Source organism: Crinia signifera, chromosome 4 (genome assembly GCF_055691185.1).
Source record: "Crinia signifera chromosome 4, ASM5569118v1, whole genome shotgun sequence".
Lineage (NCBI taxonomy): Eukaryota > Metazoa > Chordata > Amphibia > Anura > Myobatrachidae > Crinia > Crinia signifera.
The window spans coordinates 259,848,582-259,863,699 of record NC_139220.1 but is presented as its reverse complement, the minus strand read 5'-3'; the positions used below and the strand labels follow the sequence as shown (position 1 = coordinate 259,863,699).

General features: G+C 43.2%; 1 long non-coding RNA gene across 1 annotated transcript in view; it reads left to right on the top strand.

Annotated features, from left to right (window-relative positions):
- The first annotated feature begins 16 nt into the window (after window positions 1-16).
- Window positions 17-15,118, top strand: part of LOC146075298 (uncharacterized) — a 41,888-nt gene continuing 26,786 nt past the window's right edge. The window contains exons 1-2 of the long non-coding RNA XR_014473549.1: window positions 17-69; window positions 905-989. This is a non-coding gene — a long non-coding RNA (uncharacterized LOC146075298). The remainder of the gene's footprint in view (window positions 70-904; window positions 990-15,118) is intronic.

The following is a 15,118-nucleotide window of genomic DNA, read 5'->3' as shown; positions in this document are numbered from 1 at the left end:
TAGATTAATCCGCCCTGTGACGGGGCTCCATGGTCGGTCACTCTCCAGTGCGTGCTGCGTGGGAGAAGTGTGAGTGTGTGTAATGTTGTCACTGACTGCTTATTGCTAGTGTGCTCCTGCTCTTACAGTCCATGCACAGAATATAGTAATGCATACACTGACTCCCTTGACTGTCATAGTGACCTATGCACACATATGTTTTCGGAACAGGAGGGGCTTGGGGAGTAACATGATATCAATAGGATTTTTGCAAGAATACAGATTTTGCAAATAATTGCAATGTCCCTAACTGGTACCTTTAAGTTTGGGTCCCTGCTTGGACATGTTAAGACCCTTCTTTCTAGTTTCAAGAAGTGCCCCTCTTATACATCATCTCTTGAGTAGCATCTTAATCATTAACTTGTTTAAATATAAGTAATAAATTAACATTTTAATTTGTAAAATAAAGTTTTGGGGACATTATCAAGAAGGTAACGCAGTAATTCTTACATACATAGGAGATATTTGATGACTGTACTTTGTGACAATGGCACCAATACTTTTCTACAAAATGAGTTTCAAATATTAATTTTCACTTACTTTTGTACAAGTTAAGTAATAATTAATATTATGCTCGTACCCTGGCCCAGAATCACCACCTAAATGATCAAGCTCCAAATATACAATATTTTTGGAGCTTGACTGCGGGAGCATTCATTGGGGCTCATTTATGAAGGATTGCATTTACAATGCGATCTGTTCGTAATATTACCGTCCAGGATCGCATTGTAAAATACGATCCTATCACATGAATGTACTATCCCCAGGCACTAGGCACATCGACAGCAGCGGCTTCTGCCTATTGTGGGGTGGGGTTAGCCAAAAAGCACAGATAAACATAAATGTTTTATTTATTTATTAACAGTTTCATATATAGTGCAGCATATTCCGTTGCACGTTACAATAGGAGACAGTGATACAACAAACTGGTTATTTACAGACAGTCAAAGGTAAGAGGGCCCTGCTCGCAAGCTTACAATCTACAGTGTAGCTGAATGTAATATATGTGCTGGCAGTGTATCTGAATCTGTAGCAGTGTTGTGTACCATAGCATGGCCACCATTTTGAACCCAGGAGTCGGCATTCACTTAAAGCTGCTCTATCATGTGATGTCTTCTGGACCAGATGCTGAACTGCCATTGGTGCAGCAGGTGCAGTGCATTGGGCCCCTAAGAACTAAGGGGCCCACTACTGCCCTTGCCCCTGTCACACTTTTTCTGCCACCTCCTGTTTTTCCATGTCACACTCTGCCTTGGTCTGTTATCCTCTGCCATGTTGCATATTTGGGTGGAGGAGGTGGACCCAAAGTATATTTTTGCCCCTGGGCTCACAGCTTTATTCATGAAACTCCTACCGACAAATGAGATCACTGACTTTCTTCTGGACTAGATTCATCAGCTACCCAAAGCACAGAATGCACCACAGGATGCAGCTAGAGACACTTTAATGTGTCTTTATAATTTCCATATTAAGAAGTCCATCCTGCTTGACCATTGGACCTCACTACCCCTATTCTGGGTGATCTGCAAATCTTCAGTGATCTTTCTGTAGCTACGTTAAGATCTTTTTACCCTGTCACCAATGCTCTTTGGAAAGCTGATATTCCTTACAGGTGGGGCTTTCCTACAAACTTGCTAATTAGGAAAAATGGCTCTCTGCTTGTGGTATCTACACCAGTGGTATCTCTACCACTTGGTATGCAACTTTTGATTCCTGGAATTTGGAGTATTCTTCACCGCCTGGAGTCCTTATGTGTTTCTCGTGAATGATCTTCTGCAAGCAAGTCTACTTGACTTTTACATTCACTATTCTTGGTTTTTGTTTTGTTTGTTTTTTCTCGCATTGTTTTATATGGAATTTGGTATTTTGGTATTTTTCGATTTTTACACACCTTTATTTTACTGTTTTTTTCTATTTAACGTACAGTAATCTTTTACTTGTTGAGTTACTATGTTATATGTCTGTCCTATCTATTTAGATAACTAGTGCGCCTGATCTTGTTGATTTTTATGCTGAACTTCCTATGTTCCCACAGGTGACCGAATACAGTCCCTATAATCATGGATATAGTCTCTCTATTTGACATTTATATTATTAGGTTGTTTACAGAGACATAAATATTTCCCAGTTAATTAAATTTACTGGCTTCGTCCCCAGAATTTTATGGGGGATCTCTAGTCTACATACAGTAATATTTAGCTCTTTCTGTTCCCTAAAGAGTGGTGGAGACGCCAGTTTCCTCTCCACCACCCCATTGTGTCGCCTTCGGAGGTGGCCCACTGTAGCCCCTTTTTGGAGCTATTTTTTCCCCTTTGTTTTTTTTGTTTTTTGATTTTTTGTACCCCTTTTGTTTTTTTCCTTATCTAGTGGGGAAACTTTGCACCTTACTTCAATGTTGCTATTTTGTTTTTGGAATCGCACATCAATATGCTCATGATACGTAATTTATCCTATTAGTTGTGGATCTTCTTGTCTTGTATTTCCTATGGTTAATTTGTTATCTTTAAATGTTAAGGGTTTAAATTCCCCCAATAAGAGAAGATTGGCGCTACGTTACTTTGGTAAACTTAAAGCTCACATTTTGGCCTTGCAGGAAACCCACTTCATGCACTCCTCCCCCCCTAAGTTCTCCAATACTGGTTTTCCCCACTGCTATCAGTCTAATGGCCCACATAAAAAAGCAGGGGTAGCATTTCTTACTTACACTTGATCAACAGGTTAATGATCAGGAGGGCTTCTTTCTCATCCTAACTGGGAAATTGGAAGATAAAGAAGTAACTTTTGCTGTGATTTAACTCTAGGCGAACCTCTTTTGTTAGAAAATTCAGTACTCGTGTAGTTTCACGGCGCCAGCTTCGCTCGCCCACGCTGCAGGCTCGGTGGCTCGCTGCGCTCGCCACGCTACGTAAAATCAACTCCATGCCAACATGGATAGTGGAGGTATGAACTATCCATGTTGGCATGGAGTTAAGTTACTTTATTTTACATAGTTTGTGGCGAGCGTACAACCCGGAAGTAGCACGGAGCCCTGAAACTACACAAGTACCGAAAATTCTGTAACTCCCTCCAGGCTTGGTCCTAGTTTTGGGGGATTTTCATATTGTTTTGGACCCATCACCCATTCATGGGAAGGTAAACTACCTAATATGATTTTGGACCCATTGGACCCATCACCCATTCAGGGGAAGGTAAACTATATTCCCACAAACCATTTGGCTGCTTTCAGTCAGATTTTATGTGAATTGACCTCTTTGACATGTGGAGGGCTAAGAACCCAACAATGAGGGATTGTACCTTTTATTCCCCAGTTCATGGTACATATTCATGTATAGATCTGGCTATATCAGATAAATGGGTATTGCAACACAGTACAAAGGCCTCTATCCTGCCAGTCACGTGATCCGACCACTTAACTCTCTGCTTACACTGGGTTGTAAATTCACTTAGGATCCCCCTCCAGCCCATGGCGCCTTGGTGATTATTTACTTCAGGATGTGTAGGCGAAGCAGACTATCTCTCAATCCCTTCAACTCTATTTGGAAACTAACCAACCAGAAAATACCTCTTTATTCAACTTTTGATGCTCTATGAAAGCAGTTGTACAGGGATCTGCTATTTAGGCAGCAGCTCGCATACGTAGGAAAGCGATCAGGTGGATGTTGAGTCCCATATGGCCGATTTAGAACAAGGCATAAATTATCACCATCTAACCATGCATTGTCCCGGATCTTCTTAAGGTCCGCGAGGATTGGAATGTGGTAGCTTTAAAGGAGGTCCATAAATCTCTTTTCAAATTAAAACAGAGATATTATGTTCGGGGGACAGAGCGGGAAGATTACTGGCTTGGAGGTTAAGGGCAAAAATTGCGAGAGATCGTATCCGTACAATTGCTAATATTCAGGGCATCAAAGTGTATGATCCCTCAGAAATAGCAAATGCATTTGCTCCATATTATTCCAAACTTTATAATCTCGCAGATGATCCCATGACTCCACAACCGACCGCCTCTGAGATTGATAAATTTCTAGAGGCAATAGATTTGCTATCTCTTGATTCAGATGCTCTCTCTGCTCTTTAATGCCCCTGGTCTCAGGAGGAGGTCAAGGTTACTGACTCTCTTCTACTGGATAGGGCCCTGGGCCCTGATGGCTATATTAACAAATTCTACTCCTGTTTTAGAGACTTTCTTTCCCCTATTTTAGTCCAGATGTTTAATGAAGCCTCCACCCAAGGTAGTTTTTCGGGGGAGATGTTGGAAGCAAGAATTGTCACATTTCCTAAACTGGGGGAAAATACCATTAACTACCACCCCATAGCATTACTCAACACGGATGCTTAAATCTATGCTAAATTACTGGCAAATAGACTTAATCCCCTACTCCCTACTCTTATCCATCAGGATCAAGTGGGTTTTGTTCAGGGACGGCAAGCACCTGACAATACGAGGAGAGTTATTGATGTCATAGAGGCCCTTTCTATGGTTTTGTTGTTGTCCCTTGATGCAGAGAAGGCTTTTGATAGACTCCACTGGGGCTATTTATATGCTGTTCTCCACAAATTTGGTTTTGTTGGTATAGCTTGGACACCTATAGCTGCTTTGTATTCCTCTCCATCGGCCAGGGTATTTATGTATGGTCTGCTTTCCTCCTCCTTTCTAATCACTAATGGCACACACACCAAGGATGTCCTTGTCCCCTTTGGTTTTCGCACTCTCTATTGAGCCACTGTCCGAGGTAATTAAAACTACTGAGAATATAAAATTTGTCTGTTCGCAGAGGATGTTTTCCTAACTTTAGTTGATCCAGCAATGTCTTTGCCCCATTCACACAATATCCTTGAATCTTATTCCAAAGTCTACTATTATAAATTAAATGGATCAAAACCCGAAGCTCTTCCCATTAACCATAAACCTGATCTTCTCCGATCCTTATGTACTAAATTTGTATATGCCTGGCAGGATAAAAGCATCAAATATCTAGGTATTCACATAACTCATAACTTGGATAATTTAATTTCAGCTAATTATGCCCCTCTCCTTGCAAAAATGTCATGTCAGACTGGATGATGTTAAACATTTCGTGGTTAGGTCGGATCACTGCCCTGAAGATGATAATACTACCCAAATTTCTATATCTATTCAGGACTATAACTCTAATAGTACCCAATGTGATGCTAAATAAATTCCATACAGCTTTTGTAAGATATATTTTGAAAGTGAAAAAACCCTCTCTCTTTCAAAAATAGATGGAGGGGTTGCATATCCAGACTTATGCAGTTACCAGCTCGCAAGTATTTTATCTCAGGTTGATGCCTGGTTTACCCTAAAATCTGGGTCATTTTGGAATGTAGTATGGTCTCCCCTTCCTTATAACTGATTGCTTATTGCTCCTCCCATCGATTGACCTGCGCGCCCTTATACCTGTTTCATCGATCTTCGTTGGAATTTGTTAGTATAACAAATCATGTTTCTCTTCCATGCAGGGATGTCTCACTTGACAGGTGGCGCTGCTGATACCAAACCTATCTTTTGTATCCTAGTCATCCCAGGGAATTTTCTTCTTAGCGGAGGCATCTTCATCTGGTGCCTTGCTCTCCTTTACCCAGATACAATCCCAATACTCTCTCTCCCACAGGTTTTTTTTTTTAAATACCTTCAACTTAGACACTGGTTGGCCAGTATCACTACACCCCCACATAAGATATCCACACTCCCAAAAATATCTTCCGGATAGATTATCACGTGCAGATAGTCAAGGTGGAATACACCCTGTTGATAAAACCCTCAGGATTTACTAAATTCCCATCCTCAATGAAATGGGAATGTGATCTCTCTATCTTCATACCTGAAAATGATTGGCATAAAATATTTGTCATGTTTCCAATTATCCAGATGCATTTCCCACTCGGAACACTTTTTTTAAATGAATGCACCGGCTGTATTTAACTCCGATCTTACACAAGATGTGGCCATCAGTTTCAAAACATTGCTGGTGCAATTGCAGTTACGTGGGCTCTATTTTACATATTGTTTTGGGAGTGCCGTGATATAGCTAAACTGTGGTCTTCAAAATTTGCTCTAATATCGATGGTTTTGAATTTCCCGATCCCTCCGACTCCATTGTTAGCTATGCTTCATCTGTTCCCAGGAGAGCTAACAGATAATGATAGGTATATAATGGGCCATATTCTGATAACTGCAAAACTCCTGATTGCACAAAATTGGAGCTCCCCAATTACTCAGGTTGAACTTAATGTCCAGTCTCACTACAAATATGAAACGTCAGGCATTCCATATCCCTAAAATAATTAAGAGAGCGCACTGGGTTGATCCGACAAATATTTAATACATTTAAAAAAATTATACACATATAACCATACATATGAATATTAAAAAAAACAATTGATAATGTCAAGCATTGAGCATAGTTATCCTATACAAACCATCAACTTTTTAGTTGGCACTTAATTATTCAAGTGTCTCCAGGTATTATAATTAGACTCACAAGCAGAACTCCTTAGCAGCTGTATTTGTGAAGAGAGTGCTTGTGCTTTTAGGCATTTATAAATCCCAATTGGAAAGGACGGTCCCCAAAATATATTTACCGGCTCCCGCTTGTATGGGTAAGATGACGTCAGCGAGGTAAGATGTAATGCGGAGATGGTAGACGTTTGGTCCGCTTCAACCGGCGTGGCCCTGTTGGAATAAGAGCCTATGTCGGGAGCAGACTCTCTCACCCGCACCTCTAGCTGTCCTCTCAATTACGGGGATGGGTGTCACACTCACCAGGCCAGGTGTAGAGCACCGTAGAGATCGCCGCAGGTCTCTCTTACAGTGTGGCCAGAACAGCAGAAGTCTGTGGAGCAGATTAAGGTCCAGTTGTAAAGGAGCAAACTTGGGGGGGGGTATAGGCTAATGCTGGATACATGATTCAATAATATATTATTTCCAGAAGGTGATTTTTGGTGATGATCCTTTTTTTTTCTCCCTTCGTACTTAACCAAAATCAATGAATGTGGTACCATTTTGAAGATTAAATTCTCCCCTTCTGACTAATTGTTAATTTAGAATTGCACACTGTATTGTTTGTTTAAAAATCGAAGTAAAAAATGTGGGCTCTAGACTTCTTTCCCTGGATGTGTAGACAGAGCATGGCTAAGATGATCCGTTTTGCTTGAATACTCGAATACTCGAAATGGCTACAAATGAACCGGTTCTTCTTTCATCCTACTACAAACCACCAACCTCGCTATAAAATTAATGGTATTTTATTTGCACGTGCCACCTAGTATATGTGTGTGTGTGTGTGTGTGTGTGGAGAGAGAGAGAGAGAGAGAGAGAGAGAGACCATATATCCAGAAGTAGACATACCAGGCAGCACACATTTTTGAAAAGTAATCATCCAGTTTAATTGACTAGCATGTTGTCATATGCGGACTGGATTACTGAGTATCAAAAAAATGAAGGATTATGGGACACATATACAGATGTAGCACCCGTCATTCATTGCTGGTGCCTCTGGCGAGCGCCGGGGGACTGGGACGCACGTGCGTCTCACGCTCACGCGCGTCTCAGTGTCACGGCGGCTGGGGAGATGGGCATGGTTTGGGGGGGGGGGGCGAATGGAGACCGGCAGGGGGAGGCGGCGGATGGCAGCGGGCAGCTCCGTTGCCACGAGACGCGCAAACGTCTCGTGCGTGCACGCCCCCCTGGCGGGAGCTGGCGGGTGCTGGCGGGTGCTAGCGATAATTTCGTCAGCCCCTGCAAGGAAGACAGCGGCTCCATCTGTATATTCACCCATCCAAAATATATAAGAAAAACAGCAGTCACCGAGCCCGTTTCGGCTTATGCAGCCTTCATCCTAGACTGACCCATATAAATGAGCAAGTCAGCCCAGTATATAGCTGTCATTACACTGATAGTGACTATAAAGATCATCGATTACAGGCAAAAATCTATAATGACAAAATGTAACGTTCAGTTTAAATAAATAGGTCTGATACAAGTAGATATAGGTATATATTCCTTTATTGACAATAGGATTACCTCTAAATTTTCAAATATCCACGTTTAATGGAAAATCAGTGAAATTCCTACAAATAGTAAGATATTGTAAGAGGGTCTATCCATCTTAACCAGTGAGATTCCTATAAGGACCGAAAAAATATGGCACCTTCCTTTTTTTAATTTTTTCTTAAAAAGAGATAAACCATTAGGTTTCCCCAAAATATATAAGTATGCTTACCTTTAGATATATGATATACATACAGTATACTGTTAAATAAACTTACCTTTCATAATCTCTGTTCTCTATCCATTGAAAGATTCAATGGCGAAAGCCCATCCATCATTTGATGGTGGGTTTCCAATGTCCATCCCTACCCTCTTGTCCTCTCAGGGCTATGCATTCCTCTGTCACTTGGGGCCCTTAAGCCATGTTGGGAGGTATGCTGTACTGTGGGCTTAATCCATATTTGTACGGAAATTGTGCAAGCACAAGGTAGCAGCTGTGTAATTCCATGTAATTAAAATGCAAATACAGCAGGAGAGGCATGTAGGATATAGGTGCCTTCTGCATGCATTTGAGTGACCTGAGTGCAGCCACAGATCACTAGCGCATTACAATGTTTTTTGGAGCATTCATTATTGCATAAGCTGAAGCTTTCTCAGAATCTCCATCAGATCCAGACCCTGGGATCAAGGCCCTTATTCACATCTGATCGCAGTACAAATTTGTTCTCAAAATGGACAAAACCATGTGCACTGCAGGTGGGGCAGATGTAACATGTGCAGAGAGAGAGTTAGATTTGGGTGGGGTGTGTTGACACTGAAATATAAATAGTAGTGTAAAAATAATGCAGCCAGTATTTACATTGCACAGAAACAAAATAACTCACACAAATCTAATTCTCTCTCTATGCCTGTCACACATGCCCCACCAGCAGTGCACATGGTTTTGCCCATTTTGAGAACACATTTGTACTGCGATCAGATCTGAATAAGGGCCCAAGTGCTTTAGTGTCCAGTAAGTCTGTCAAGCACGTTGCGGCTGACTGTGTCTGCGAGCAATATTGCAAAACAAGTTCTGCACATGTGCAAAATCAGGGCCGGTGCAAGGCACCGGAGCGCCCCAGGCGAGGGGGGGTGGGGCGCCCCGGTGCCTACGGCACTGTGTGATCTGGCGGCGTTGTCCCTGCAGTGATGCGTGCAATCCGGCAGCCAGGCGGCGGCGCGGGAAGCACTGATGGGTTTGAAAAGCATGCGGAATGTTTTCAAACCCAGCAGCGCTTCCCGCGCCGCCGCCTGGCTGCCGGATAGCGTGCATCACTGCAGGGACCCTGCCGCCAGATCACACAGTGCCGCAGGTACCCGGCACTGACACCCCTGCAGCCTCCATGCGAGAGGCGAGGGGCGAAGTGCCGCCCTCCAGTGGCTGGCGCCCTAGGCAAATGCCTAGATTTGCCTAGTGGTGGCGCCGGCCCTGTGCAAAATGCTTTTTGTGCCTGTGCAGATTCCACACAATTTGGTTTTAGTACAAATATGAATAAGGCCCTGTTTCGCTTCCAGATATGCAGCTGGTGTGGGAAATAATTATCCCATAGCCATGTTACTTGTGTTTGGTATTATGGGGGAAATTTACCAATATGAAAAACCTAGTTTTTCGTATTGGTATTTCCCCTACGGCTGCATACGACTGTTTAAGTCGTATGCAAAGTCGTGTTCCGGAGGGTCAGTTACGAAGCAGTCAGATACGACTGCTTTGTAACCCTCCGATGGTGTAACAATTCGTATTAGCGGCCGTATATACGGCCGCTAATACAAATTATTTCTAGCAGTCTGCACGGATCAGTCAGATCCGTGCAGGCTGCAGTGTGTAAAATCATAGCGTCACGGGGTGCTGTGTTTTGGATCTCCCTATAGAACGAAACGCGTTTGGGCGGAGCTGAGAGGACGCTGGCTGTGACGCGGTGACGCTGTGACGCGGCGAGGTCCGGGAGCCAGGCTGGAGAAAAGCGTGTTTGCTGCCAATGTGGTGATATACTTTGTTTTATGCGAAAACTGTGTTATAGCAATATAACACGTGTACTCTTGTGAGTGTTTTTATTCTACCAGTAAAGGATTGTTGTTTTAAAATCTGAAATACTACACTATGGTGCGCCTCCTTTCTTTCTATTTTTCTATGCATTACAGTTTGGGCTAGTTGGAAGAGCCCTATATAGGAGAGCAGCACAAGCCTGAATAAATATCGCTTGGATGGTATTTTGATCTACAGAAGATCAGCGCTTTTAGGATATTCCTTGTTGTATATATATATATCAGTTATTGAAAGTAGGGTATATGGGTAAAAAACGGACTCGGACAATACCCCGGAATGCCGGACCGGACCACATAGGGAGGCTGTAATCTCCCCCATGTCCCCAGTGAAAGCTATCACTGGCATCCACCCGTATGGGACACCCCCCCACCCCCCCCCGGATGGGAAACACCCCCCCTGGATGGGACACTCCCCAGACTGGACACTATAAGCTCCGGATATACAGAGTTTGATGGCGTTCTGGGGTCTTGTCCGAGTCTGGTTTTTACTTAGTCCCTTGAAAGCAATATAAAACATCACTGTATAGTGTGTTGTGTTATTACAATGATACTAGAGCTTGTTTTACCCATACCAGTTTCAGCAACTCATTTGTAACTGTTACAAACACTCTACTGTTATTTTTCAGTAGTAACTAATATTAAACCAGTAATAAATGTCTTTGCAAGCTCTGCCTGGGAGCCTATGAGTCACATGTAGAGTAGATGAGTCACACAGAATGCTTCATAACTTATTTGCTGTGTCAACATTTGTGTCCTCTTGGACAAGCGGCCTCCACACTGATACTCCTTAAAGGAAACATCCAAGCTATGGGGAAAGAAATCAAAATAAACAAGTACAACCCGGTGGTGAGGCCAGTGACACATGGGCACTGTCTGCTGCACCTGCTTATCAGACTTGGCATATCTAGAGCTTTGTCACACTTGTTAGAAGAATCGGGATTCAAAAAACATGCAAACAAGACACGTTATTATTCATGCACATCCACTCAGGTCCTAGTCACAGCAATTTTGAACAGCAGCCAATCAAGTTGAAAGAAGGAAACAGAGTCAACAAAGAAGCCACCAAAGTACTGATTACTGAGATATTCAATTTCAAGTGACTTTTCCTAGATTTCAGCTGATTTTACTGAGGGGTATAGAATCATTAGGTCTTCACCAGTTAGGTCGACACAATCATTAGGTCAACATGGGCAAGGTCGACAGTCAATGTTGACACAGTCGACATGGACACTGAAACGTTGCACCGCGTCCCCTAGCATGGCTCGCTGCGCTCGGCACACTATTTTATTCTCTTACCACACCCTAGTGGATGGTAGGGCATGAAATACCGCCTGTCGGCACATGTCGGCTCGAAAAACAGTAAAAAAAACCATGTCGACCTTTTGACTGTCAACCTTGCCCGTCGGCCTAATGCTTGTGTCGACCTAATGACATTTGACATATACCCATGTTGACCTAGATCCATGTTGACCTTTGTCCAATGCTCTGACAGCTGCGCTTATTGCCCATTGTTCACAATTTTGCCCATCTAATTATATTTAATATAGAAAGGTAGTGGGCTGCACTCACTGCTGTGGGTACATACCGTTGTGTTGTGGCTGCGGTCCAAAACAGTTAGGGTAGATGGGCGCAGGTTACAACCCCCATCTACCCTAATTATATTTAATGTTTATGACAAATGTCCAAAGTTACAAATATTTATAACCAACTTATTGTGCATACAGGTGGAGCCACTCTCATCAGAGCCGCTCCTGGCGCGGTAAGTGCCACCCACACCATGGGAATGTGGTGCCGCGCATTGGAGGTGCTCGCACACCTCATTCATGGCAATGAAAGAGCGAGCATTTGAGACGCTGGCGCGTCCACAATTGCTGGCACAGATCCCGGCGGCCGGCGATGTGCCAGCGATACCGTGGCTGTTATCATCTGTAGTTTTGACATTACCCCCAATAAAAGCAAATGTAAACTGAATGTCTGAATGGCAATTTGTTTATATTGTCCAGTGTGTATGCTCTATCAGGATGCCAATGTGCATTCCTGCTGGTCGCTGGTCATTTGTTGCTTCTACTTCTACAGACCCTTTGAACATGCAGGAAGATTTGAATGTATTGTTAAGGTCAGCTCCTCGATATGGCTGCTGACAATATATTTAGCAAGATTGCACAGTGTGTATGCACTATGGGGGTTATTCAGACCTGATCGCAGTCCTGTGCTTTTTCAAGATGGCTGTTTATCAATCTACTGCGCATGCGTATGGATCGTAGCATGCATGTGAGAGGCGATTCTGCAAAAAAAAATAATCATGCGTCTTTTCTGATCGCAAGCTGTTAGTAACTTGATTGACAGGAGCCATGCATTTTCAGGGAGGGTGTGTGACGTCAGTTCCGGCCTCGGCCAGCCTGTTTCTATCGCACAGACAGAGTAGATTCTTAGTTACCGCAGACTGCACACACTGGTAAAATCCTTAGATGATTTGCCGTGTTATTTTCGCAAGCCATTTGCAACCTTGCCCAGGTCAGGGATTCACTCTGGTAGCAATTGTGCAGATCATTAATCAGGTCTGAATCCTTTATTGTTTGTCTGGGACTTCAAGGGACATTGTTGATGATATTACATTGTTTGCAAGTCGTCTAGTGTGTATGCACCACAACAGAGGTGGACATATGTGATTACATTCTATTTGTTTATAATTGAGGTTACTTCTATACTAATTTACTGTTTCTGACTAATTGACCATTGTTCACAATATTTACCATCTAATAGTATTTACTGTTTGTGACAACTGTCCTAACATTATAAATATATTTATATATTGTATTTAATGCTAGACTTGTGTAGGTAAGCAGCTCCAGAGGCGGAACTAGTGAGTTGTGGCCCAGGTGCAAAAATATGCTTCAGGCCCCCCCCCCCCCCCCATACTAATAATAGGAACATTGTGTGCTGAAGGCGGGTGCCAAAAATTTAGGGCATAGCTTTGTGGAAAGTGGCGTGGACAGATAATAGTGTTACACAGTAATGTCCGGTATTCACATTAAACCACATAGTACTAGTGCCACTTGTACACACTGCCCCTCATACCCCTTTCAGATCGCATTTATAACCCGTTTTTTTGTCGGGTGGAGGTGCTATGTGAAAGCATCAAACTGAATAACCAGGGTCAACCAACCCAGCATTTCAACCTGGGTTATAAGAAGGGTTAAACCCAGGTCGGCCTATGTATAATGGGGGACATGGGTTTAATGTGACAGGGTCGGACCCAGCATCAAAATCCCGGGTCCGACCAGGTATAGAAATCTGAAAGAGCCCATTAGACACAATGTGCCAGGATTAGGCACACCAAAATGCCCATTACACATTGTCATACACTGTAATGGCAATTACAAATTGTCACACACTGCAGTACACATTACATATTATGCTGCACACTGCAGTGCCAATTACACATTATGCCGCATACAGTAATGCCCATTACATACTGTAGCACACCGTAATGCCCATCCACATTGTCACACATGTGTATTGCCCATTACACATTGACACACACCATAAAGCCCATTAAACATTATGCCACACATGTAATGCCCATTACACATTATACACACCTAATGTCCATTACATATTATGCTCCCCACAATGTCCTTTACACATAATGTCCCCAGTAGTGCCCCTTAAACATTGCCCACATTAGTGCACCTTACAGAATTCCTGTATTAGTCCCATATAAGAGGGGAGGAGAGAGCTCACCACCACGGCCCTGTGTGGTATGCACTTAGCTTCAATGCTTGCTTGCCATCATAGCCGGTCCTCAGTATTCAACCAAACCCCTGCACTCGTCATTTCCACCTTGCTGCTTCTAAAAAGTGAGGTGGAAACGTTGAGTGCGGCCATCAAAACAGCGAAGCTATATGCTATATGCAGTGGTCTCTTAGCGGGAAGCGGTCATCTATTAGAATGAACTTAGGTCTACAGTCATTAGGTCGACCCCACTAGGTCGACTGGCAGGAAGGTCGACCTGACTTAAGGTCGACATGGGCCAAGGTCGACATGACTTAAGGTCGAATTTGCATAAAGGTCGACATGAGGAAGGTTGACTGGTCATAAGGTCGAAATGGGTTTTTCACTGTTTTTTGAGCCGACATGTGCGGACAGGCGGTATTTCATGCTCTACCATCCACTAGGGCGTGGTGGGAGAATAAAATAGTGTGCCGAGCGCAGCGAGGCACCGTGCCCGAAGCATTGCGAGCGAAGCGAGCGATGCGAGGGTCCGATTCTCATTGCCAACTGTGTCCATGTCGACTGTGTCGACATTCGGATAAAAAAAAACAGTGAAAAACCCATGTCGACCTTATGACCAGTCGACCTTCCTCATGTTGACCTTTATGCAAATTCGACCTTAAGTCATGTCGACCTTGGCCCATGTCGACCTTAAGTCAGGTCTACCTTCCTGCCAGTCGACCTAGTGGGGTCGACCTAATGACTGTAGACCTAAGTTCATTCTGACAAATGTACCGCTTCCCTCTTAGCTGTGAAACTCGCAGTTTGGGGGAATTCTCACTGGCGAGGATTTCCCCAGAACATAGAATAGGGCGAGCGACCGGTGTGGGGGTTAGCGCAGAGGACGGCCGCATAGAATATACCCCCTGGAAACCAGTAAGCCCAACCAGATAAGCGCATCCTGTTGGCTAATACACAACTGTATTTATTTATTTAAAGTTTCTTATATAGCGCAGCAGATTCCGTTGCGCTTTACAATAGTAGACAGTGATAAAACAAACTGCGTAACAACAGACTTGGGGGTTAGAGGGCCCTGCTGCAAACTTACAAACTGTATCAACATTTTTGTTGTGAACATGACAATGTGCATTTACTTGAACTCTTTGAGTCCCAACATCTTTATGAGAGATGTGCAAAATATCTACTAAAGATGCTGCTCACATTAGTTATATAAATTCAAATAAAAAAATTATATATAAAAATATATTTCCT